The sequence below is a fragment of the Talpa occidentalis genome, unplaced genomic scaffold (assembly GCF_014898055.3).
Source record: "Talpa occidentalis isolate TD23 unplaced genomic scaffold, MPIMG_talOcc4v2.1 talOcc4.8, whole genome shotgun sequence".
In the NCBI taxonomy this organism is placed as follows: domain Eukaryota; kingdom Metazoa; phylum Chordata; class Mammalia; order Eulipotyphla; family Talpidae; genus Talpa; species Talpa occidentalis.
Window position 1 is genome coordinate 78,388,795 of NW_023605194.1, and position 26,613 is coordinate 78,415,407.

The 26,613-nt window shown below is 38.9% G+C and overlaps 1 long non-coding RNA gene across 4 annotated transcripts in view; it reads left to right on the top strand.

Annotated features, from left to right (window-relative positions):
• The window catches only part of LOC129144969 (uncharacterized), a 264,783-nt gene that overhangs the window by 83,509 nt on the left and 154,661 nt on the right, over nt 1-26,613 (top strand). For all 4 annotated transcript variants that reach the window (XR_008549872.1, XR_008549874.1, XR_008549873.1 and 1 more), the window contains one exon: nt 25,901-26,002. This is a non-coding gene — a long non-coding RNA (uncharacterized LOC129144969). The remainder of the gene's footprint in view (nt 1-25,900; nt 26,003-26,613) is intronic.

Genomic DNA, 26,613 nt, shown 5'->3' on the forward strand with positions numbered 1-26,613 from the left:
ATCTCATTAATGCTAGTGAATATTAGTCAATTGAGCGAACCATTTAATTATTAATTTCAATTAAAAAAGCATTGAGGACAAATCAGTGAGACCAAGAAATATTACCTTCATTATTCTTTAGCTTCCAGAAACATATTATTATCTAAAAAGATTATGGCAAAATTCAACAGCAGCGCAGTAGAGGAGAAAGATACTCTGGAGCCAGTGTGCCTCTGCTTTGAGTTCTGGCTCTGGTGCTCACTAACTATGTGCATTTATTCCCCCCCCCCCGCCCCACTTACACCAGAAGAGCTTCATCTTATTGAGAAAAGGGGGTTAATAAAAGAAATGGGTCCACCTCATGGGGTTAGGAAGGTTACGTCCACTGTAGTCACAGTATGCAAGTGTTAGCGGTTGCTATTGTTCTCTTTGCGGGCCTGGTGATCATCTCTGTGCAGTGCTCCTCATTCCCTGACATGCAGAGGTGTGAAGCCAGTGTCTCTGAGTCGTTACTGCAGAAGACCCTGACTTGGTGCCTTCTGTATGGGACTCAAAAAGAATTCAATACTTGAATTGGAATATTTTGACTGGGCTTGTGAGACGGTCTGGTATTGCTGAACACTTTGTGAAAATATGCTAAAAATTTCTCTTATAATTATGTTTTCCTTTCCAAATGTCCCTTGCAATATATGTGAGTATTTCTGACTTTCGCAGCATTTGCCAGTTTACCAATCATTACTGTTAGTGTTTATCAATTAGGATCACTGCTTTAGCTGAAAAAAGAATTCATTTTTTTTTTAGCACTCAGCCCAGTGCTTGTCATTCGCTTTTTAAAATTAGCTCTCTGAGTCTTAAAACGTACACATTAAATTCCATGGCCAGAGACATTTGAGGTTGAACGTTTTATCCCCTACACTGTTATGTTGGTCTGAATATTTATTTAACAAAGTAGGCTGGTCTCCTGACTCTAGAACCTCTCCTAGTCTCCCTAATGGGCACCAGCGCTTCCCACCCCTGGTGCCCTGCCCTTGCTGTGTTTCGCCTCTCTGCTCTGTCCTACATCTGTAAATATTGTCCTAAGCCTCCTTAATTTTGGATAGAATTACTCTCAATGCACTTCACCCATTGCTGATTTTCTCGATAGTTACTGGGAAATTTCTCACTATCTTATTCTCTAAGTTAACAATGGAAAACACAATATTAAAATTGAAGTATTAATTATTAAAATGAAGTATTTTTTTTAAAAGAGGATTGGGTAACTCTAATAACAATGGGAGGACAAATGGAAAAATGGAAAAAAGCTAAAAATGTGTTGAAAATAGCATTCCTCAAGAAATTATAGGAATCATAGTAGAATATTATGGGAACACAAAGGAGGGGAAAAATTAAGGCAAAAGGCTACTTTTTCTTTTCTTCAAACATTTTAATGATGATCTGAAGATAAGCTAATGTATCCCTAAGTGCTAACTGTCTGCAGCACTCCCTCCCTCCCCAAAAGACATTGATCCTGCCTCCAGGGCACTCATGCTAAGTGGAAGTTGTGCTGCATATTCTCTTTACAGTTACCCTCCTGGGACAGGCTGGTGCTAAACATGAGGAAAAGCTACCTGGCCATTCATAAAAAAACTTAGAAACAAACACGAGTTCAGCATTGTATACAGCAAAGATAACTGATTCTCCCAGGTTTCCCCCTATATACAACTACATTCATTTAAATAACTTACATGTTTCCTAGAATTCCCATAAAGAATGTACCTATAGTTTGGGGGCTTTTTTTTTTATTAATGACAATAAATTTTTTGAAGAATCAGAGGGCTTTGACAAATTCCAGGCTGTGCCAGCAATTGTATTGGGTGTTGACTGACTTTGGCAGATACATTGGCAGAAAGTATGGCCAAATCAGTGTAAAATATTAGTAAAGGCCGTGTAATTATGCTGCGTTTCTCATCCGGCTTTATTTAGTTTGCTTGAGTCAGAACCACTATGAAAATGTCCAATAGACAATTTTCTGCTAGCAGATTATTTCAGATGAAAACTGGAGAATTGGTTTGGGAAAGGCCTTCATTCTCTGATCCTAGAAAGTAAATCGTGTAGGCCCAAAGGAAGGTACCATGTTATCGTCAAGTTAGAAACTGCTATGAGAAATGTTAGTTTTGTTAGCATGTCAAAGAGGGAATTGAAAAGACTCAGGATGTGACAGGGAGAAAGGTTTGCATTCTGGAGGCGAGAGCCAACGCTCAGGGGCTGCACTCTGGCCAGTCCACCAGTTGGGCATCCAGGAGACCCAGCGCAGGGTGTAACGTGATATCTTAACAAGCTAGCATGGCTGGCAAGCACAGTTTAAAGCCAGCCATCTGGGGAAAAAACATGTCCGAGTGGAGTGGTGTTATTTTTAATGGAGCATGTGTTTGTCTTGTGTGTCAGAGGCTGAGAACAAGGTGTCAGGTTCCCAGCAACCGCTTCTGCAGAAGGAGAGGTGGCCATCGGGTCTCCCGCAGCCACGTGGAATCTGTGATTTTGCAGATGAAGTTATAATCATCCAGATCATGTGGGCAACACTGGCCTGTCTCAATATCTGTGTGTACTTTTTCAAAGTAAACTTCCTCAGCGTGTGGATTTTATGAGCAGCCTTCGGGATTGAGGCAGGTTCTGTTAGGAAAGATTAACAGCCCAATAAATAGAACTTGTGGCCCACGATAAGATTAACACAAGGAAATGGCAAAGTTGGTCTAAGGTCTGCTAGGAAGTAAAAGATATGCCCCCACCCCCTTTTTGAGGAGTAAGAACATGAATTTGTCAATAATAAATTAATAACCCTCATGTTAGAATTGTCCATATGACAGACTCTCTTGCCCATGTTCAGTAACAAAGCAACCTATTATTTTGGTAAGAAATGCCTAAATTGAAATTCCTAAGGGCATTATGAACTTGAATTAAAAAGGTAATGGATTTTTTAATAAGTTCTGGGTCAAGATGTATTATCAAACTATTTTCCATAGGGCATAGAATATACCATCCATCCTTTTAATAATACCAGATCCAGTCTTACTTCCAGCAGCCAGCTGAGGCTGCTTGTCTATTATAGTCTCTCCCACTATCCCTAACAATGAACAAATAACTAGACAGCCTATGAAGCTTTCTAAATGGAACTGTCTCTAAGAGAAACTGTTACTAACAGAGACAAGTTCGATCCAGACCTGGAGAACCTGCTTTGGGAAAGAGCAGATCAATGTTGTTTGGGAGTAAGTAGTAGAAGGAAAAATTATGATGAATTAACTAAATCATAAAACAAATGATCTATGCACTGACGTGAAGCCTTATTCGACCTGATTGCTCTGATTCAGGACTTTGCAAAGGATAATTCTATGTGCTTTGAAATTCAAAGAGCTTTCAAAAAACAATGTTAATTATACAAACCATTTATTAGTAATGAAAGTACCATGTCTGCAAATCCTTAAAGACTGCGAGGAACTTAACCAAGCATTTGAAAAATGGTCTGCATATTTTAAGTCATGGGTGAGTTTTTCTTCTCTGATTTATGGCTTGGGTCCAAAGCCAAAGTTATGTCTTTAAAACTCTTCTTTCTGTCACTCAACTATCTGGCTGTGCTGTACTCTATATTCTGTGGCTTTTCAGTGTGTTCCCTTGGAGATATTCTTTACACAGCCCCAGATCCTTTTCCTGTGTCTCTGTTGGGTACTGGGGACATGACCACGTCTATATGTAGCAGTGAGGAGAAAGGTGAGAGAAGTACATCTATTGACTAAGAGGTAGATGAGCTTCCCAGAAGTAAGTGATTCTTTTTTTTTTTTTTAATAGAGGCATGTTTTATTTATTTATTTATTTATTGGTTTGTTTGTTTTGTTTATACATGCACTGGGTACAGTCAGAAGCGCCGGAGGGTGAGAGAATTCACCAGAGCCAGAGCGGGGAGCAGAACAGGCAGAAGGACTGAAGTACACTGCTGAGGGGAGCAGCGGGCGGCAGGAGAGGTCTGCGCGCCATGCGGGACCCTCCTCCGGTGGCCGGGGAGCAGCTGGGGATTGAACCAGTGCTGCAGAGGCCGCGGGCAGCTTTGCAACCCAGCGCTCAACCGCTGCGCCACCGGGGAGGCCCGAAGTAAGTGATTCTTATACTCTCAGTAAAAATAAATATTATTAGGAGTTCATAAATGGACCAAAAGAATGGTTTCATTGCATATTTAGACACCTTGTGTCCAGGGATGATTTAGTATATGGCGGTTTCTTTGTTATCTTCAGGGCTGCATTCACTTGAGATGATTTTAGATTAGTGCAGGAATTTGCTGTATAATGTAATTTAATGTTGGAAGCATTCAACTCATTGTTATAAATTGTCTTCTGTTTTCTATATCTTCTATAAAACAAGGCTCTCAGTAAGATAAAAGAATGCCTGCCTCTTTCATCATGGACACATGTAGAGAGAGTAGGTCTGGAAAACAAATTTATACTTTTTCTGGAAATGGGAAGCGCTCATAAAACACTTAATGAGTTCAAGGTCCCTCGCTGTCACTCTGCGTCCATTCATTTGGCCTGTTGGCAACCCAGAGGTAGTCAGGAGAGTGGCATGTTATTGGGTGAATTGTCTTCAAATTTGAAAAATGTGTGACGACTTTAAATGTCAAAAACATACATTTTTTTCTTCATTTAAAAGGTGAAATTAATATTCAGCAGCCACAATATATAATTAAAAAGAAAAAAGAAAATGAATTGTTTATGCAGGTACAAAGAGTTGGTTTAATATCACAATAGACTTGAAAGTCTGTGGCAAAATTTTTAAAAATTTGCTGGGGTTAGGGGGCTTGAAGCCCCTCTGGTGTATTCTCACAAGTGCAACCCTGTTGCCATTTTTATGCACGTTATGAACTTGTTTACCAGCTGCATCTGTGTAGGATGTTGACGTGTCCCCTGGTGCTGCATGTCTCCCTCTGCGCATCTTTATGTACTATATGCCCTCATTAATTTTGGAAAGAATTTTAAAGAGTGCTCAAATAACACTTCCAATTAGTGACTGAAATTTTTAAAGGTGTTGGAGAGCAAAGCTCATTGAAACAACCCCCACATGGTTGACTTTTATTCTAAATAAGCCTCTGATAAGAACAGGAGTAAATAATACCTAGAGGTCTCAATGAACCTTCCAACTCAGTTAAAATTCTGTCCCTGCTGCCTCCCATTTAGTGACCGTCCCAGCTCCAAGTGCTCTTCTTTACCTCTAAGCTTCAGACCCCGAGCAAACCCAGTGACTTTTCTTTCTGTCATTTATGTTTTACTGTCAGAGTAGTAGTTGGCTAGATTTATATTAATCACCCCCCCCCATAAAGTCGATGGTTATTTTGCAGAGGTGGGGTTTATTTTGCAGCCTCTGTAGTTTGGCTGCTCTATATAGGATACTGTTGAGAAAGGCAGAAGGGGGTGCATGTATGAGATAGTTTTTTATGTTTCTGGAAGGCTTCCTGGAGTTTAGTAGGGACATATAAGAGCTGGGACTTGCATGCAATGAAGGCTGTCGGGGAGGGTATTACTTAGTGCCTAGGGTGTGCAAAGATGACTGGGAGTTAAGAAATGAATAGCTGAGAGTAGGGGAGTGAATCAGAAGTTGTTTTTTTTTTTTTTTAAAGATTTATTTATTTATTTTTATTTGTACAATAGCTGGGGTACAGGCCAGAGGCGTGGGAGGCTGAGAGAATTCACCAGAGACAAAGCGGGGAGCAGAACAGGCAGACAGACCCAAGGCACTGCTGAGGGGAGCAGCTGGCACAACAGGAGAGGTCTGCTGTGCCATGTGGGACCCTCACCAGCTGGCCGGCCGGGATCGAACCAGCGCTGCAGAGGCTGTGGACAGCTTCACAGCACTGCGCTCAACCTGCTGCGCCACCCGGGAGACCCCAGAAGTTGTTTTGATGCCACTGTTCTTCCTTCCCCCCTATAAAGATGAGCAACTTTGTGTTTCCAAGTCTCCCTGCTACCAGGGTGCGCTGACTTCCAGGTATCTACCCTGGATTATCTATTCCCAAACTAGGTACCCTTTTGCTACTCGCAGCTGGCTCAGGCCGAGTTTCTACAGAGCAGGATGTGAGCTGCTGCTCCTCATTTGGCTCTCCCGTGGCTCCTGCTCCCTAGCACCTCTGCTGCCCATCGCCCTCCACCTCCTTCTCAGCCACAACCAGAGCACCTGCCCTTCACTAATCAGTTCAGTAACTCTTTTGCTTTTCTTCAAAAAACACAATGACTGGCATGAAAAAGTAGCCCAAGTTATCAGGAAAATTCCAGATAAAGATTTAAAAATAAAGGCCTCTAGAAAATAATGCCATTTAATCATTCTTGTTTTTCTTAAATTTTAATCATTCGCATACTATCTTCAGGATTTTTGCCAAATCTATTTACCACCTATTGCTTATTTAACATTATTTTAAGATAACTTTTTCAGTTTGAGTACATTTTAATTAAAGGGAAACTTTGTTTCATTGCCATAAAGGGAAAACCAGTCTTATTTTCCTGAAGTAAGAGATATTACCAGTCAACAGAATGAAACAAGCTATTGAATTCTAAGTAGTTTAACAGCAAAATGCTGAGGGCTTTGGGTCTGTGTTCCACTCTTTTTTTTTTTTTTAAAGGGATATGGGCCTCTCCAGTGGTGCAGTGGTTGAGTGCTGGGCTGCGAGGCTGCCCATGGCCTCTGCAGTGCTGGTGTGATCCCCGGCCGCTGGCAAGGGTCCCACATGGCACGCAGACCTCTCCTGCCGTACCCGCTGCTTCCCTCAGCAGTGTACTGCGTCACTCTGCCTGTTCTGCTCCCCGCTCTGGCTCTGGTGAATTCTCTCACTCTCCTGTGCTTCTGACTGTACCCAGTGCTTGTATAAATAAATAAATAAATCTAAAAAAAAAAGGATATTAGGAAGTTAGAAAATACTTTGTTGTATTGGCAACAAATTGAGAATTTCTCCTTGATTTATCCATAAGCAGTAGAAAAGACTTAAAAAGGGCATACCTCTCTGAGCATCATTTCAATTTTGTGTCAGTTGCGTCAATATATCATTGGTGGCACCTGCCACACTCTCATGCATCTCTTGGAAAAGTCTCTAATGACATGAATCTCAAGTTAGAAATGAAAGGAGAAAGAAGTCTATAGCACTCTGGTAAGGTCAGATGGAAAGGAGGTTCAGAGATGGGATTCTGACTTTTTTGTGTCTACTATTTCAGCTGTTCCTATTTCAGCTGTTACTTCATTTTCTGTGAAGTATTGGTAAGAAAAAAGGGAACTTAGTGAATAGCATTCTATTTATTAGCAAATGTAGCACAAATAGATTTGTTATGCATACATGAAACATGAGTTCTTCCAGAGAAAACTGTGACATTAGCTGTATGCAAACTGCTTTGTCTTGATTTGCAGGTTATTAAGGTAAAATTTCATCCCCCCCATCCCACAAAATTTATTTGATTAAAATTCATATCATGTTATTGAAGTTTATAGGAACGTAAAATTCTGAGACAACCAGAAATCCCTTATTTATTTATTTATTTATTTATTTATTTATTTATTTATTTATTCATTTATTCATTTATTTTTCTATTCTCAGTCTGTCTTTATTGAGGTCACAGTGATTAACAGCACTGTACCTGATTTAGGGGATTAGGGTCACAAATCATCAAATATGTTACCCCACTGCCCCCACCATTAAAGCTCATGGTTCTTTCCCTAAGCCATTGGACACCCTTCCCCCTTTGTTCCATTCCCATCCTCCTCTCTCTGTTAGCCTCACTCCTGGACTCGTATTTCTAAGGTTTATTTGTTTAGTTTTCTAAGTACATTTTATCCTCTATATTTGATGTATGAGCATAATTATCTCCTGTTTGCTTTCTTCTTTTGACTTCACTTAGCTTAATCACTTCCAGTTCCATCTATGACAGGAGTTCACCTGCTTTTCTTTTTAACATCTGAGTAGTATTCCACTGTGTGTGTGTGTGTGTGTGTGTGTGTATACACATACACACATATATATATATCACATCTTTTTAATCCACTGCTCTGTCAATGGGCAGTTAGGTTGTTTCCATAACTAGAGTATTATAAATAGTGCTACAGTGAACATATGAATGCATATATCCCTTTGACTTAGTGATTTTATATTCTTTGGTAGATACCTAGGAGTGGAATTGCTGAATCATGTGGTTTACTTATTCTTAATATTTTTAGAAGCCTCCATATTGTTTTCTCTAGAGATTGGGCCAGTCAGCATTCCCACAATGTATGAGGGTTCCTTTTTCTTCACATCCTCACCAATATTTGTTGTTTCTGCTTTTGCTTTTTTGTTTTTGTTATGGCCATTTCCATGGGAATGAGGTGTATCTCATTGTGGTTTCGATTTGCATTTCTCTGATGATAAATGATGAACATTTTTAAATGTGACTTATATCCATCTGTATGTCTTCATTGGAGAAGTGTCTGTTTAGCTCATCTGCCCATTTTGTGATTGGTTTCTTTGTTTTTTGTTGTTATTGTTGAGTTATATGAGTTCTTTGTAGATCTTGGATATCAGCCCCTTATCAGATGTATGATGTACATATATGAAATGAATATGTACACATACCCATTCAGTAGGGTATCTTTTTTTCCTAATGATAGTTTCTTTTGCTGTCCAGAAGTTTTTTAGTTTGATGTAAACACTTTCATTTATTTTTGTTATTGTTTTCCTTACTGTTTGGGGTTGAATCTCCAAAGATATTCCTTTGGGGGAACATTGTGGAGTGTGTCGCTTGTGAAATTTCTTCTATTTTATGGTTACAGGTCTTATACCCAAGTCTTTAATCCAATTTTAGTTATTTTTTGTGTATTGGATAAGTGGTCTGCTTTCATCTTTCTGCTTGTGTCTGTCCAGTTTGGCCAGGCCCATTTGTTGAAGAGACTTTCCTTTCTCCAACATATATTCTTGACTCTTTGCCATACAATAACTGTCCATGTAAATAAATGTGGGTTTATTTCTGAGATTTGCATATTATTAAGGTAAAATTGTTTTTCCCTCCTGATATCCCACAAAATTCAGTGGTTAACATACCGATCATCTTTTAGAAAGAAGTTTATAGAAAGATAAAATGCTTTGAAAACTAGAAATGCATATTTTAAATCCCATTCTTCTTGAGAATTTGATATTAAAAAACAAAATCTTGGGTGATGGCTTGTGTAACCTTATAAATTTAAGTGCTTTTAGTCTGAAAACCTACAGTCCTTTTCAAAAATCTTTCCCAGAAATTGAGAATTCCCTGAATATGTTGATCCTAGCTAAAGTCCTCAGAGTAATCCAGGTTCCAGTTCTTACTCTATAAATATTAAATTTATAACAATTTTATGTTATGGGTGAGTCTATGAATAATACAATTTGGGGATTCTAAATTTATGAATGAACAGGCAGCTTTGAACTCCTTATGGGAGCAGGAACCATATGCCATTCAAAGGTAATTTCCCTTAGATTTACATTTCATTTATTCTTCTTGTGCCTCTAATGCCAAGTGCTGTGTCAGGCCTTGAAAGGAAACATAACAGTGAATAGCATCCAGAGAAAGAATGATAAAGCTGACAAACGGTAGCTTCCTCAATAAATTACAGATCCCAAGGAGAGAAGTTGACTGTCAAGTCTACACATTAGAAAAAGAAACATAAAAGGAGGAAAAGAAAACAATAGTAAATAACTTGTCATGATTCAGTGAATGAGAAAAATGAATCACGAGGAAAGCTAGCATCAATAAAATAATATTATCTGATTTTGTGAAGCAAAATCTTCAAGATATGTTTGCTTAACAGTTTTGAAAAACAAGACAGGAAATTATTATATATAATGATAAGAAACAAGACAAAACCAGTCTTGATTTAGAAACTGCCAAGGTCAGGCATTCTCAAACAAGGTGGAATAGAATAGGAAGATGAACACAAGAGTAATGGAGAGGGAAGAGGTGAGAATGGGACAGCTTCGGGAACATTCAGTCTGATGAGTGACATTATTCTTCTTCCACCTTCTCTTCCTACCACCTTCAGGTGTGTAATGGTTTGATGTCTTTAAAGTTTTAGTGCCATTTTCTTTAAAAGGAAAACCACTCCCACCAGCAATGTAGGAGCGTTCCTTTTTCACCACATCCTCGCCAATATTTGTTGTTGCTTGTTTTTTTGATATGCACCATTCTTACTGGTGTAAGGTGGTATCTCAATGTGGTTTTAATTTGCATTTCCCTGATTATAAAGGATGTTGAACATTTTTTCATATGCCTGGTAGTGCAAACTGGCCCAACCACTATGGAAAGCTGTCTGGAGGGTCCTCAGTATACTAAAAATGGAGCTACCATACGACCTGGCAATTCCACTCCTAGGGATCTACCCAAGGGACACAAAAACATTGATTCAAAAGAACACCTGGGGCCTCTCCTGGTGGTGCAGTGGTTGAGCGCTGGCCTGCAAATCTGCCCATGGCCTCTGCAGCGCCAGTTTGATCCCCGGCTGCCGGCGAGGGTCCCACATGGCGTGCAGAGCTCTCCTGCCACCTGCTGCTCCCCTCAGCAGTGTATTTCGTCAGTCTGCCTGTTCTGCTCCCTGTTGTGGCTCTGGTGAATTCTCTCACTCTCCTATGCATCTGACTGTACCCAGTGCTTGTATAAATAAATAAATAAATCTTAAAAAAAAAAAGAACACCTGTACACCCATGTTTATTGCAGCACTATTTACAATAGGTAAAACCTGGAAACAACCCAAATGCCCAAAAAAAGATGACTGGATCAAGAAGATATGGCATATATATACAATGGAATATTATTCAGCAATCAAAAAAGATAAACTCATGCCATTCACAGCAACATGGGTGAAACTAGAAGGAATTATGCTCAGCGAAATAAGCCAGGAGGAAAAAGAAAAATACGGATGGTTTCGCTTATAGCAGGAATATAGGGGAACCAAATAAGACATCAATGTAAAAAAATAATAGCAATATAAAACTCAACAAGGCAAAAACAGACAATTATAAATCAGAGACATATTGCAGGGAGAGGGATCAGAGGGAGGGAGGGAGGAACACATGGGACTGAGGTGATGGTGCCGGGTGCATTGGTGAAGGAAACTCTATGGGGACTACACCTGAGGGGGTGGGGGAAGCAAATATTTTTTGAAAATGAACAGTGATGTAAAAAAAATAAAAAATATATATATAAAAATTAAAAATAAAAGGAAAATCATAAAAATGATGAATAGACAATTAGATGTGAAGCCTTAGACGGGTTTGTGAAATTGATGAGCCCTGTTAGGTTAGATTCATCAAGCTCACAGTAAATCCTCCCCTGTTGGTCCTCTTTGGAGACCCATGTCCCGTGTGTCTGGGGAGATAAAGTGGACTTTGGGCTGTGGCAATGGGCAGGTAGCATAATTCACCTTTTTGCATGTTGTGACTTGGGCTGTGACTTGCGTCAGTCTCTCCTCATCATTGGAATGGTAAGCTAGAGGAGAGGTGGTGCTTCTAGAGGGGGCTTAGGATATAAATGAGTGATAAGTGTGTATGTAGATATACGTGTACATGTGAATATGTATATACACATATGTATATATACATATATACGTTTGCATATATGCATACACACATATATGGCTGAATTAGTGATTGTTGAATTATTATTGTGTTTCATAAGTGTGAGAGGATCAGCGAAACCTTCTGTCCTTGAGTGCTTGGATATACCAGAGCATGCCGGGAATTTAGAATATAAAGATGAAGAATGAATGAGGCAGGAGACTTGGTCTCTCCTCTCAGAAGGCTCATCACTTGGGAATGAAAGAGGTGAAGGATTGGAGGGGAAAACAGAAGGAATCTAGAATATCTCACTAGGGGATAATACATTTGGGATGGAGCCTCAAATTCATTCAACAGAACTTTTCTCAGTGTTATATTGTTGTAGGAGCTGTGGATTTGGTGATTATGAGTCTAGCCCAAACCCCAGTTCACAGGGTGCTTTTCTGCTAGCAGTGAGAAACAGGCTGTTGACAAGTAGACTACAGATGCGTAGCTGCAGACATAAAGATAGATACACGCACATGCGTACATGGACAAGCGACAAGTACTATGGAATAAAATAAAGTAGTTACAGGAGAACAGGCAGCTCATTTTCTCACTGTTGATATTTTATAGAGTGGTCAAGAAAGATCTTAGTGATAGTACGGCATTTCAAAAAAGCCCTGAAAGAAGAGAGGGAAGAGTGCTTTTGGAAGCGCTTTCCAGAACAGGGAATAGATAGAGCATGTGTCCTGAGGCAGAAATATACTTGGAGTGTCTGAACAGCAAGGAGGCCCATGGAGCTGGAGTTGAGTAAGCAGTTTAGTGAAGAGAGGGAGAAAAAGTCTGAGGGGGTCTCAAGGGTAATCCAAGAACCCTCATAGGTTATGGTGAGAACCTGGGTCTTCACTCTAAGTGAAGTGGAGAGTCATGGGGTGGAGGCACACTCTGACCTGTTTTTAAAGCTTCAGTCTGCTGAATGTGGGGAGGCAGCATTACATGAACAAGCCTGGGAGCCCAGCTGACTGAGAGACTACATTAGTCATTTGTGTAAGGAATGAAAGTTGCTTAGACTACGGTGATTTCTGATTATATTTTCAAGAAGGAGCCAGCACAATGTCCTTGCAGATCAGATAATGTTATGAGAAACAATGTTTCCTCTGAAGCAGGTAGACCCGGAATTTTTATTTAAGGAGGTAAGGAGAACAATGGGAGGAGCAACTTGGGAGCAGGTAGGAGGATTTCTGTCTGAGCTTGAGTTTGAAGTCTTCATCACACATTTGATTGGGAATATCCAATCAGCAATGGAATGTGAGTTTGGAGTTCAGGAGAGAGATTGAGGCTGGGTGTAAGTATTTAGGAGTTGGGAGCACAGAGGTGGCACTTAAAGCCATGAGATTAGATGAAATCACCTAAAGAATAAATGTACATTGGGAAAAAATCAGTAGGTTGTGTTTTTTTCCCCCTGGACTTTTGTATATAATTATCATTCAACTTCTAGAAGTGGAGTTGGGCATCTATGAAGCTGAATTTCTGCCATTTTCCTCTCCCTATGTAAATTTCCATGACTTAAGATTTAGACACCTCAGTATTTCATACCTGGCATTCCATAGTCACACGCACCATGCTGTTTTGTGCCTTTGTGCGACATTGCTCATCTATTTCTTCACTATGCAACCAATACCAGCTTCTCACCCCAGTCCTCTCTCCACCCCCCTCTCTCACATCCTCTCTTCTAGGAAATTCCTACTAATTTTTAAAACCCTAAGTAAGTGTTATTTCCTCCAAAGCCTGTCCCCAGTTAGGTTAAGCCCATCTTCTGTGTCCTCTTGCCCCATGCTTATAATCTTTCCCTTATCTTAATTGTGTTATAATTATTGTTTCTTACTATTGCTCAATTCTTGGTACAGGAAATACTCAAAGTATCTGTGAAAGTAAGCCAAAATACTAATTGGAAGGACAAGAGGATGGTGACAAAGGAAGTAAGTCCCTTATACAGCAGCTGAACAATGCCAAAATAAACCCAGTTCAACTAGAAACCAGTGAGCTAAGTTCTTCAATGTCTTCTGCAGTGCTCTGAACCTAGCCTGAGCTTAATGAATGTGAAACAACAGGCCCTAAATGATCAATCATGGGGAAAGAGGAAACGAATTAGAAAATAAATCTTTGCTGAAAGGAGGAGGAAAAGGGAAAAAGGGGAGAGAGGGTTCCATTCTGAGGACAAACTAGAATATTCCTAACTGCAATCTATCTTTCATTTGACTAATGAGGGTGAGTCTCCTTCACTCAAGAGAGCAATGGTTTTAACTGGGGACTTAAAAATTATTTAGAAATCTAAAACTCTTTGAATTAAAGAGATTCATTTTAAACATATATTGTGAGTGTTGTAAATTCCCATTTAATCCAATCAAATAATATCATAAGTGTAAAATCATTTAATAGATTTGTTCTTTAAGGAGAATTTGAAACAAATTAGATCCTGTTATTATTTTCTATATATCATAAGAGCCATCAACTGTAAATTGGTGATAGACCAGCTTTCAGTTGGACAATATCATGTACACTTGTACAATGCAAATTAGTTTTGACATCTTTTATTTATTATATCACTCAATTGTAAATTTCTTAAAAGCAGGAACTGCGTGATGTAGTCCTCAAATAATGTCTGCTGCATTTAAATTTGAGACTGTAATTTCATGATTTCATCACGTTCTTAGCTTCTTGTAGAGAGTCCTGTGTACAGGATCCTATAATAATAGACTTCCATAATTATGCAGTTGTGATTTACTAGCATTTTCATGCTGTACTCGCTTTATCTCTTTACCCTCACCACATTCTAACTTTTCAATTGAGAAGTAGTAGATATAGTGGAACTTTTAAGCAGTTTGCTGAGACATAGAAACTAATTTTGTCCAATAAACATAAACTTTTTAAAAAACTGTATCTTAATATATTTAATCAAGCCCTAAAAAATGTGTGCCTCTATACCCTATATATATATATACCCTATATATATATATATAGGGTATATATATATATATATATAGGGTATATATATATATAGGGTATATATATATAGGGTATATATATATTCAAATATATATATATATATAGGGTATATATATATATATGTTTGAATATATATATATATTCAAACATACCATTAATTAGGAAATCCTAAGTATGTATTGGGTTTGAAAAGCTTTATCAAAATATTTTTTTAATCAAAATAGTCAAGTGTGTTCATTATCAAATAAAATTGGCATACTGGAGTTACTACCTCAAATATCTATTACATTTTTAAGAATCATAAAGAGGCAGTCACAACTAAATAAAGAGAAATACTTTCTTCAGATAATTTGCTGAGTAGTAAGATTTCATATCTATTTAACAACTAGGAGAGCTAAAGTATGTAAATATATAATATAAATGTACAAGCATGTAAAGTTGGCATAATTCCTCCATGAGCATTATAAATGAAAGAAGTGTAATGTTTTCTCTAGCTAATCAGGTTTCCAATGTTTTAACCAGATGCTCTTCATCACCCGGGAAATATATCTAATGCTCCTACTGTGATGAACTATAGAATAAGTTGAGAAGTTTTCTTTACCTGGCATGTCTTTCCAACACAGTCTACCTAGAAAACATTTCTACATTTCTCAAGAATCAACTGGTGACTCATGACTGTGTATCTCAAGGCCAGAGCTCTGTCCTTAACTCCTGTTCCAGGTATTACATTGCTCATTGGACATCTGTCCTTGAGTTCTTCGAGGTATTTTTCTCACTATGAGATACTTTTTCTATGAACCCCTCAAAGGAAAGTAGATTATTTTCTCTGGGTGCCTCCACTGTACTTTGTACAAACGTCTATAATAGTATTTATAATAGTAGAAGTCAGGCCGATAGGCCACATTCTAATATTGCCCTATTCAAACCCCAATATCTCCCCATATACACAACTGATTATGAATGTGTGTCCTGTTTTAATAGTGTCTTTCAAGTGAAAGTTTGATGCTTTTTTTCTAAGTATACTTGGCACAGCTTTCTGCTTCATTTGTGGGATCTCATAATAATAATTTCTATTATTTTGTTAAAATATTTGCTGAACTCATAGGCAGCTAATGCTAACTGATTGGAAATAACTGGCTGCATAAAACCATTTTACTATTCCTGCAAGTAGACATTTTTATATTCATTTTTATAAATGTTAGTTTCTACTGGTGCTTGTAGATAATTAACAAGTGAGTGAATGAATAAATTTATGAGTGTTATATGCATTAAAAAGCAAGTCACACTCTTTTTATAGATAAGGTTTTTGGTGGCAAAATAGAACCACTTTAGGGAATTCAAAGTCTATCTTCAGCTTCTACATGGTAGAGTTTATGTTTGATGACAGCCAATTTAACAATCCAGTCTATTTTTAAACAGTGAATCAAAGTTTAATGCCAAAAAGTTTATCTCCTGTGAATCAAGTGAAAGGACACACAATAACTACTTATGACAAGTATGTAATATTAATTTTTTAGCTAATTAATTTTTAATATCATGCCTGTTTAATTAGTAACAAAGAGTGTTAACTGCCGCATCCAGCTAGACCTTGTATATTATGTAGGTGTGAAAGCTTAGACTGATACAGGGGTTATACCTTCATATGCAGTTCAAGATTTATGAATCCTACATGATACTGAACAAATGCTCTCAGTTCAAATTATAACTTATAAGTAGTTAGAATTTTAATTACATGATATATGTCTTCTTTATAAAGAGAGATGTTATCGAAGAGAAATTTGACTGCTGAGGCTAATGGGATCAGGGCCTTCATGGAATTTTGTTTTCCCATGCACTACAAACATATTAAAAAATTATGTCTCTAAAAGAGAAAAAATAATCCATCACTAATCAGTGAATTGCTTTGGTCTTCATATCCAGAGAACAATCTCAGTTCTGTCCTGGAAAGTCCTGAGCTCATTTTATTTATTTGTCTAAATGTTTCAAGATGATAGAGTTGGTAACTCCTCTGTCTCTATTATTTCCTGTTTCCTATGTTATGGAGCCTCTATATCATTTTGTAGAGTCAGGTGGAAGGGAAAAAGGAAGCATTGTTAAACTGATTTTAAAAAGCACATGAATATAGTTCTCGTTCATATGTCTAAAAGAGATAATCAGCTAATAGACTTCAAATGTAACTTTTTGCAGCATTTTGGTAATTATGCTCTTAGAATATATGATGTGTTTTTATTTTCATAATTAACAGGAAATACATGTTATACATTAAATGTGACACAAGAGATATGAATTATGCAGGCAACTCGGTATGTGCTGATGAGCACAAAGCCCAAGGCACACTCAGTCGAGTTTCTATGAAGATCTATAATGAGTTTCAAGTACATCATTTCCTGATGGAGGATAAGAAAACATCCATCAATGCAAATTTTTGCACATTTTTTCAGCTTTTATGAATACTTTACAACTTCTGAAAAGAATGAATTTCCAAAGTGCAATTTGAGCAAATTCTATTAGTAAATTTGTATTATAATGTTTAGGCCCAGTAGAACCTTGTCCATATACACACACACATAGGTTAACTGATTAAGGAGTGCTAAACACAAGAATGACTTATGCTTGATAGTTTGTGGATCTATCATTTAATATCTAGTTTATATCTAAATCTATGATAGCCATGTATGTAGGGAAATAAGCAAATTGTGTCATGGGACACCAAACAAACACATATTTTCAAAGGAAAGACTTCTTTCTATTCAAGATTAAGACTTTCATATACAGAGTACATTTCATATACATATGCAGAGTATTTTATTCATTAATTCTTATGAAAGAGTTGATTATCATGAATATCTTAACTAAAACTTAATGTTAAATGACATCCTTATTTTCTGTTAGGGTAATATTTAAACATATACTAATGAGCTGTGAAGGAAAATTCTTGGGGAGTCAATTGTGTTGAATATTAAATAAACATTAAAAATTACAGTACTTTGAGATTTGGAGGGATGTTTTATGGAATAATATATAGTTTGTGCATAAGAAAATCCAATAAGCCAACCATCACCTAATTGGTTCCCTTAAAATGTCTCTCCCTCCCACAGTCCATTTTCCACAATCAGGGGTTATCATCCTGAAAAACTAATCTGTTCACATGGCTTCCCTGTTTTAAGACCTCTGTTGGCTCCCTGGTGCCTAGAAGATGAAGCTAATCTCCCCAGCCTGGCTCCAGCCTGCTCCTCCAACCTCATTTCCTGACAAGCTCCCACCCACACCTTAACCTTTGGTCCCTGAACTGCAGAAGAGTGGTCTGGGGGACTGGCAGGGGCCAAGGAAGAGGGTCAGGGAAGAAGCTTCGTGGATACTACCTGGTCAGTGCCACTTCCCTGGAGATGACTTCTTGTCTCTTTTATCCCCCAGATGATAGGCTGTTAGGTTGTCTACTGATTTCTTTTGCCTATTCTCTATTCTCTAACAGATATGTTACAAAGCAATGCACAGAAAGTCTCATAATATAGTGTAAAATATAAAGAGATAACCTACTTTACTTCCTTCCCTTCTTATAAATTACCTCCATAGATATGAAAGGTGACAGTTACCAATTCCATATGCTCACAGGGGGGGGACACATCACAAGGAAAATGACCAGAAAGTCCCTTTGACCTGCTGAGTCAGGATTATCCAAGAGTTCCCAAGCACATACCCTAGTTCCTCATGCTGAGTTTGGCATTTAAGTGCCCAATAGACGTTTGTTTACAAAGTGAATTGAATTGCCTGATACATGTAGTGGCTTGTACGAAGGGCAACCATTTTAATGATACTCTACATACATTTATTTTGAATGCTCTGTATTTCTTTTTCTACCAATATGTCAATACTTTTCCAAAGGAGTTTTAGTTTTAGTTTAAGAGAAAAAAGTATATTTATTAGTAAGAGCTACAAATTATGGAGGACCCAAATAAAATACTAACGTTTTCTTTTTCATGCCTTCAAACAATTCCAAAAGTTCGCATTATGGCCTTTATTCTCCAGAGCACACAGATAATAAGTGGTGGAGTGTGGAGATAAACCCATGCTTATCTGATCCAAAGGAAATGGTCTTTCTCTTATGCCACACAGAATACTGATACAGACCAGGGGCTTTCAAAAAATTTTTCTCAAATGCAGAAAGTTACTGGTCTGAGACCCCTTACCTAGAGAGCATTTTTTGCAATTCCCTGAAGTTTAATATTAGGGACCAGTGTTTCAGTTGTGATGCAGATCGGGGGGAAATAGATGAATCAGTCCATTTTAGATTTTTATGGGTGCATTTCAAAAAAGTAAATAACATTCTTACATGTTAAAGTATTTTATAATTCTTGTAGTAGGAGGGAATATTACAAAAATACATTCAATATTAAATGATATGTAGATAGGCACCAGCGTAAATCAAATTCCCTCTTAACTTTCATTGTTTATATAAAGCATATCACTTCAAAAACTATTAAACCCAAACTATGGCAGAGCATAAAAGAGCTTGTACATCAAGCGCTTAGTCGAAGTCATATTATGCTAACAAGCTGAAGAGCTTGTCAACATCTCCTGGGTTAAGTATGCCTCCTCTTTGATCATCCAAAAAGGTTTCCAACACTGTAGGTGGTCCTAATTAACAGGGAACTGTGATCTGCTTTTACTACTTAAATTTCAGGAGTCAGGCCGATAGGCCACATTCTAATATTGCCCTATTCAAACCCCAATATCTCCCCATATACACAACTGATTATGAATGTGTGTCCTGTTTTAATAGTGTCTTTCAAGTGAAAGTTTGATGCTTTTTTTCTAAGTATCCTCAGGGTTCCTGTAGTCAATTATATTTTCTCATCATGGACTAAGGGTGCCTCACACCCAGAAGAAGCTCCATATCTGAATAATCCACACCTGAAGTCTACCCTTGATTGAATTTCCATGATGTTCCTAGGGTGGGGGGTAGAGGTGTGGTTTCACCTGAATTTAAGTCCTTCTGTTTTAATAGCTACAGGGTAAGATGCTGGTTGCTTTAAATCTATAAATCTCTTTTACTAGTCAGTCGAACCCCAGGAGAGTGTTATTTGGATGTTCATTTTAGAGATTTAGAGACCAAACCTCCTTCTCTGAAAAGACAACAGGCTGAATATATGCATCTAACTTTATTTCTTTTGAAACCTCCATGGAAATACAGTAAAGAGATTTAAAAAATATATAACCCAAGATGATGGAAATGGGAGAAGGTAGAACATGTAAATGCTGGAGAGCAGAGGTTTGAGTGACAACTGACTTGACAGACCTGAGAAAGTCAAATCCTACTTAAATGTGGGAAGCTCAGGCCCAATCAGATGTAGAATCTGTAAGCAGCTCAGAAATGCTGAGCGCCAGGTTCTTTCAGAAGTCACAGCAGAGAACTAACATTTCTTTGTCAGCGGGAGTCCCCCAAAATGGGTCAGCCAGTCACCTGGGAGCAAAACTCATAAATCACAAGTGGCATCCACTACACAGGGCTTATTAGTCATCCACGCATTTTGAAAACTTACAGTAGATACTGTAGAGTACATCGGCCATAAACAGCAACATGATGTGGTAACATACATTTGAAGAGGTGTGAACTTGTCCTCCTAGAATATAGACAGGATTGTAGACTGATGTTACCTCAATTGGAAAATAAATCTTTCTCTACTCGAGAATCTTCAAATTATTCTACATCTTTAAACCCCTATTTTACCCCGGAAATTAAGCCTACAACCCATCCAAAATTGCATTTCATTTTTTAATTTTTTAAAAAAATTATTTATTTATGTGTACAAGAACTAGGGTATAGGCCAGAGATAGGGGGTGAGAGGATTCATTAGAGACAGAGTTGGAAACAGAACAGGCAGACTGACTAAAATACACTGCTGAGGAAAGCAGCAGGCGAGTCAGGAGTGGTCTACTGCGCCAGGTGGATAGCTCCCTGGCTGGGGATCGAATTCATGCTGCAGTGACTGCAGACAGCTTCGTAGGTTGCGTCTTAACCCCTTGTGCCACCAGGGAGGCCCTGAAATTGCATTTTAAAGAATATACGGTTTGCTATTACCTGCCAAATGTTAATTGTTTTCCATATGAATCTCTAATTGAAGCAGTGCCATTAATCAAAGATACTACATTGCTCTGTAGTACTAATTTATAATGAATCAAGTATCCATTTATATTATATGTGTGTCTGTATCTGTGTCTGGTTTTTCCTGTTGGTTGCTCTGGCCTTTTCATCTCTTCTTGCTCCAGTATCACATTGCCTTTATACTGCTGCTTCATAAATCTTGACATCTGGGAAAACAAGTCACACTCTCTTGTGTTCCACTCCTACAACCTGGGTAAACTGAAGGCATTCATTTCACTGCTCAGTACTGTTTGTTATGATCTGCCCTCTTCTGAGAATCAAAGATTGGCCGCAAGAAACTGATGAGTCCTTTTCTCCCAGGACTTACACCCAGCTTTGCCCATAAAATTTCCCAGGACAGTTCTTGCAAATTCTCCAGGGATGTAAGGGCAGGCTATGACCTAGAACCTGTTTGCTTATCCTTTCCTGGAAAATAGTGTCAGTGGAACCCTTTCCTGGTATTCGCGAGACATGTGCTTGCTGCTTAATTTTTATATTCATTACCTTTCCCTTTAATTAAGATATAGTTACTAATCATTACAAAGAAAGCACCTTGTTAATAATGAATATTCATCCACTGGTCTTTTGACTCGCCTTGTGCATGGACAGAGAAACCTTCCACAAGTGGAGTCAAAACCTTCCACTGGTCTTTTGACTCGCCTTGTGCATGGACAGAGAAACCTTCCACAAGTGGAGATGCCATGGGCACTGGAGGTTGGCAGTCAGTCAGAGCGCACTGAGAAAGAAACCCAAGGGAGTGAGTGGGGTGGTGATGATTTTGGTTGCTTTGTCCTGCTTTAAAGGTTATCCAGTACCCCTATTTTTATTGAGATGATGTTGATGTACAACAATGTATGTGATTCAGAGGTATAGGCTCACACTCTTCAGATGTATGTTCTCATTCAGTACCCTTGTATTATTCATAAAATAATGCTATTTTCCCAATAATCATTTTTTCTTGAGCCTAGGAATATTTTCTTGAATTACGCAGTTTTGGCATTTTTTTCCCTTTCTATTTGACTCATTCTCTATTGGTTGCATAAATTATGTACAGTTTATCTTTCCTGTTTGTCATTCATACCTACTATTTTCCCTCATTCCTTTTAAACCATCTGTTCATTTTCATTTAAAAAGTGAGCATTAATTTTGCTCACTTTTTTTTAAAAGATTAATTATTTTTGTACAAGAACCAGGGTACAGGCCAGATGCGTGAGAGGGTGAGAGGATCCACCAGAGACAGAGTGGGGAAGAGAACAGGCAGACTGACTGAAATACACTGCTGAGGGGAACAGCGGGCGAGACAGGAGAGGTCTGCTGTGCCATATGGGATTCTCGCCAGCCGGCTGGGATCAAACCTGCACTGCAGAGGCTGCAGACAGCTTCACAGTGCAGTCAGTGCTCAGCTGCCTGCGCCACCAGGGAGGCCCAATTTTGCTCACTTTTAAGGAAATTTATGTCTTCTTGTCTCCTTCCATGTTTTATGCAGTGCAAATTCTTCTGTTCATTTCCATCAGGACTTTCATTTACCTGATGAATTTTTTTGCTTCCACTTTTTTCTGAACTCTAGCTGCTCTTCTTGCTCTGTCTCCTCTGAGCCTTGCTTAGTTCTTATTTTATTATTTAGTTTATAAAAGTACATTGGGTCCCAATTTTTATCTGTGACATGGCAATATTTTTCTAGTGAATTTTCTTTTAGCATAATTTGTTTTTCCTTTCCTTTCCTTTTCCCTTCTTGTATTGTCTGTGTATAGATATTGTGCTTATTCTACCGTCATCATTATTTTTAATTTTAGATCCAATAGGTTTTATTAAATGATTTATGAATCAGGCAGCATCCCTTCTAGCAAGCAGAAAGGTACTTATTATTATAACTTACTATTATTATTAGTTGTCATGTTAATCTTGAAATGAGTTCTTTTTTGGGCCAGCTCTTTGTAGGTTTGTGGGGAATAGCCTAGAGTGGTTTCCTGTTCTTAGGAAGTTTCTGCATGGCACAACTTTATGTGACTAAGTTGTTTGAAACTTCCTTCCCACTGAAACATCCGCGGTGACCTGTTTGTTGTCACCCGAGTTCCTCTCCTCACACCCTGCCTGCTGGCAGATGGCTTTTAATGAAAACTAAGCATCACTGTATTCTTTGCTTAGCCGCTCCTCTGCTCGCCACGTGCCAAACGTTTCCTTAGGAAGTCTGCTCACCGGGCCCCAGATTTGCAATCAAGAAAAGAGCTCACTGGACTCACGCTTTGGCCTTGATCATTCACCCCTTGACAACTACTCTTTTTCTCAGACATTTGCGGCCACCAGTGTCTTTTCCTATTTTAGGTCCTTCTGACTCTTCCTATGCTGTGGTTTGGGGTTACAATGTAGTTTCTCCAACATTGGCAGTTACATTTCAACTTCTCATTTTTGTGATTGTTTTAAGGGTGGTTATTGAATGAAGGTGGGGATGTGAATCTCTTTTTCCTGCTGTCTTCAAGACAGAAGTGGATAGTTTATTGGAGGATGAACTCTGCTTATCTCACCTTCTACTTCTGATAAATGTTTTGTCTTTGCTGTAGTCCAGCACTCTCCAGTATAGCTGTGTGGTGAAGGAAATGTCCTATATTAGTGCTGCTTTCCATCACAGATTCCCAACAGCCATGTGTTACTGCCGAGCTTTTGAAACGTGGTTAGTGTGGTTGAAGAACTGATTTTTTTTTTTTTTTTGTTTTGAGTAGAAGAACTAGGTGTAGGTCAGAGGTGGGGGAGTGGTGGTGGTGAGAGGATTCACCAGAGACAGAGTGGGGAGCATAACAGGAGGACTGACTGAAATACACTGCTGAGGGGAGCAGCGGGAAAGACCGGAGAGGTCTGCTGCGCCAGGTGGGTCAGCTCCCTGGCTGGGGATTGAACTCGTGCTGCAGTGGCTGCTGATAGCTTCATAGTGCTGAGACTTAATCTTTAGGCCACCAGGGAGACCCTGAGGAACTAAATTTTTAAGTTCATTTATGTAAATATAAACAGCCAATTCTAGTTCCCTAGGTTTCCCTAAAACTGAATACTTTTTAATGACATACATCTTCCCAGGTTTTACTTTTTCACCTGTTGCCTGTCCTATCCCTTCTCTAGGATAAAGAACACTGGGTCCCCAGTGCTGGAAGGTAAAAGAGAAAAGGCTGGGAAAAAAGAATACAGGCTAATATCTCAGAAATCCTCCCTCATTAGCTGATGTGCAACTTTCCTCCTGAGATAGATAGAATAATCAAAAGGAAGCAGCTGGAACATTAGGTTATTTTCAAATAATATAAATGCAAGTAAGCTTTATTTTCCTTTATCGACCCAATTTAATTTTAGATTTATAAGTGCAGTAAAATTTTTTGACTTTGGTTGTACAATAATGTGTATTAAGTTACCAGCAACAGACCCATAAAAAAGATCACAAAGGCCAATAACATTAACCCTTTGTGGTAGAATTCTCAACTTCTTCATCCAGGAGGTAAGACAAAGGAAAGAAGAACGAGAAGAGATACCTATTTACAGACGGAAACAGGTCTGAGACTGCTCAGAGGTGACTAATATAAATCGGCCATGTAGCTGTTTTAAAGTCGCCCGAAAAAAAAAAAAAAAGAAATTCATATGAAATCATTATGCAGGATGAACAGCCTTCTGAGAGTCTAGGCCTGAGGCTAAGAAATAAAAATCCCCCTTTTTTTGGATTAAATCAACAAATGAATTAATTAGCATCCTACCCTGTTTGAGATGGTCATGTTTAAGTGGACTTGCTCAGTTAGAATTGGAGAAACTGCGTTGTGGCTCACAGAGGCCTCACGCACACAGACTTCTCTGTGCTTCTTTCTCTTCGCCTTCTTGAGCCGGCTGCCAGCACACTGCCACAAAGGATACCCGTTCCTATAGCCGATTGTGTCTTTTTAAATTTTTGGTTTTGGGCTGAGCAGTGACCCCTCCTTATTTAATGCGCGTTGGCAGATGGGAAACAGAAGAGGAGAGACTTTAGGTTGGTGACCTCAAAGTGCTGGGTGAAAACTCACAAACTTACAGGGCCACAGGAGGGGCTCTCCAAGAGCTGCGTGGTCTCTCCTGAAATATGAACTTAGTCACTTACTATAGTGACCCTATGCCATTAACATGCTTCAATAAGACAGCATTGTCAGAGCCTCCCTGGTGGCACAAGGGGTTAAGTGCTGCACTATGAAGCAATCCACAGACTCTGCAGCATGAGTTCGATCCCTGACTGGCCAGGGAGAAACCTACATGGTGCAGCAGACCTCTCCAGACTTGCCGGCTGCTCCCCTCAGCAGTGTATTTCAGTCAGTCTGCCTGTTCTGTTCCCTGCTCTGTCTCTGGTCGATCCTCTTACCCCCCGCATCTCTGCCTGTGCCCGGCTCTTGTATGCATAAATAAATCAATCTTTTTTAAAAAAAGACAGCATTGTCCCCAATATAGGATTTTTGTTTTGGTTTGATTTTGAATTTTGCTAAGAGAGCAGATATTAATACTCAAAGTAATGAATCTTTAACTATGAAGATCTTATTCTTGCTCAAAACTAAAGTTTATGTTGTCTAAAATAAATTGAGTGAAATTTATAAGTACCATTGTACAACTTTATAAATAAGCAGAGATTGCAAACTGTGTGCACCCCACATGGAGTCTTGGGGGCTGGCTGCATTCAGATAACCCTAACTGTCTCAGGTCCAATGAGGACAAACTGTTGCCTGAAAATACACAACCAGTAAAGAGTCACACCTTTCTCCTGAGTCTGGAAAGAAATGCTTTTCATTAGAAATTAAGATTTTTCCCCTGTGGATAGGAAGTTGAATGAAATAATTTCCATAATTCTTTAAAAAGGTAGTAGTATAATTACAAAAAATTTACATAGTCGGATTTCCATTGTATTATTTTCTCTTCATGATCAATAAAGTTCTCCAAAGAACTTACTCGATTTCATCCTCTCCTCTGCCATAAACACCACTTGGGCACACCCATATGTTTTTATTTTTTTAATGTGAAATTTTTATATTCTTCTTGCACAATAGATTACTTTGACCTCAACCACTTTTTATTTTTTTATGATTTAAGGGTTGAATTCGTCTCCTCCCTGCCCTGCCCCCAGGTATAAAGGTAAAGGTGTGATTTCTTTCTGTCTCTAGCTTACATATCTCAAGAACCTCTGCCCCAAATAAGAGGTCTTCTCAGCAGGTCTCAGATTCCTCTTTTCTTCTTTGCCACTTAATCTACAGATATCCTGGGTGCTGGCGCACTTGGAGCAGAGGGAGAGAGGTATGATAATGTGTGAAGATGAAGGAAGAACAAAGTCTCCAGCCAGGATGGAACCACAGAAGGTGAGCTGGAAAATGGGTGGGCATGAGGGTGGAAGGGAGAGTTAAGATTTGTTCCAGGTCCTCCCCAGTGGCTCAGCGGGTTGAGTGCAGTGCTGTGGAGCTGTGCACAGCCTCTGCAGCAAAACAATTCGATTCCCGGCTGGGCAGGGAGATTCCCGCATGTTGCAGCAGACTTCTGTCTCGCCCGATGCTCCCCTCAGCAGTGTACTTTGGTCCTTCTGCCTGTTCTGCTCCCCGCTCTGTCTCTGGTAAATTCTCTTGTCCTCCCGCACCTCTGGCCTGTACCCCAGTGCTTGTATAAGAGACTAAATCTTTAGGAAAAAAAAAAAAAAAGATTTGTTCCAGAAAAGAATTCAGGGTGACTTACTTTCTGATTTAGCTCCTCTGGTTCCCTGAAGGGAGCAAAGTGTGTCTATTTTGCATTTTTCAGTTAGAAAAGAGTGCCTTGATTCTCGGCATACTACTTCCCCTTCCCACAGTCCTTTCTAGATAAAGCAAAACTTTCCAGTCCACAGAATTAAAAGTTTAACATAACACACTTGGAAGAGTTAACATCTTGGTTTCAAGAGATACGGGCAGGAAGGTAAATGCAGTTACCAGGTCCTTTTTGG